Source organism: Microtus ochrogaster, unplaced genomic scaffold (assembly GCF_000317375.1).
Source record: "Microtus ochrogaster isolate Prairie Vole_2 unplaced genomic scaffold, MicOch1.0 UNK6, whole genome shotgun sequence".
Classification (NCBI taxonomy): domain Eukaryota; kingdom Metazoa; phylum Chordata; class Mammalia; order Rodentia; family Cricetidae; genus Microtus; species Microtus ochrogaster.
Window position 1 is genome coordinate 13,504,076 of NW_004949104.1, and position 1,004 is coordinate 13,505,079.

At 57.9% G+C, this 1,004-nt stretch overlaps 1 protein-coding gene across 1 annotated transcript in view; it reads left to right on the forward strand.

Moving 5' to 3' along the window:
* The first annotated feature begins 706 nt into the window (after positions 1–706).
* Positions 707–1,004, forward strand: part of Zmiz2 (zinc finger MIZ-type containing 2) — a 17,604-nt gene continuing 17,306 nt past the window's right edge. Inside the window, exon 1 of the mRNA XM_026788705.1 lies at positions 707–751. The gene's annotated coding sequence lies outside the window, so the exon portion shown is untranslated. The remainder of the gene's footprint in view (positions 752–1,004) is intronic.

A 1,004-nucleotide genomic window follows, 5' to 3' on the forward strand; every position in this document is an offset into this window, starting at 1 on the left:
TTTTCGAGACAGGGTTTCTCTGTGGCTTTGGAGCCTGTCCTGGAATATATATAAATTTTTATGGGACATTTGTTGTTGGTAAGTCTATTGCCCAGTTCTCTAGTATGAACTTTGTTACATGTTGCAATGTCAAAAGATTCATCACACCTACCAGGTTTACAGAACGACAAAACTATCTACAGGTCTGTTTTGTTTGGCCAGACAAAAATTTAAATTTTATGTGCATGCATGTTTTGCTAGCTTGTTATGTCTTTGCACTACGTACATGCCCATGGAGAGCAGAAGAGAACACAGAATTTTCGGAATTCAAATTATGGATGACTGTAAGCTGGGACACGAACCTGAGGCCTCTGGAACAGCAGTCAAGCTTTTAGCCACTGAGCCATCTCTCCAGCCCCTGGAACATCGTAACAGTGACTTCAACGGAGGTGAAGGAGGCAACACCCCAGGAAGAGACTATTCGGCTGTGGAGAAGGCTGTCTGGACAGGTATACGTGGTTTTCATTTTCCACGATGGGCTTCTGGGTTCCTGTCTTTAAGACGCTGTCGGCCGCCATGAAGGTCTCAGGTTCCAGAGGGACCTAGTCAGTACTCAGTCACGAACCAGCCAGACTGCCAGGCTAGGGCCAGGCCCAGGCCCAGCCTGCCCTGCCATGACCCCGCCCCCTCCTCGGCCCCGCCCCTGCCGGCCCCGCCCCGGTGGACAGCAGCAGGAAGCGCACGGGGCTCCTCTGACGCCGCGATCGCAAAGGTGCGGAAGGGGTGCGGGGTGCATGCCCGGCGCACGGAGCTTGCTGCGCGGCAGCCGGTCGCCGCCAGGCCCCAGCCCGGGCCCGGCCCGGCCATGCAGGCCCGCACTCGTTCCTGCCGGAGCCTACGGAACGCCGCTCGGGGCTCCGCTGCTCTGGCCTGGGGGGCGGGGCCGGCGGCGCGGCGTCATGCATATGCATGAAGAGCGCGGCGGCGGCTCCATTGTGCCCTCCGAGCGGCGGCGGCGCGATGGC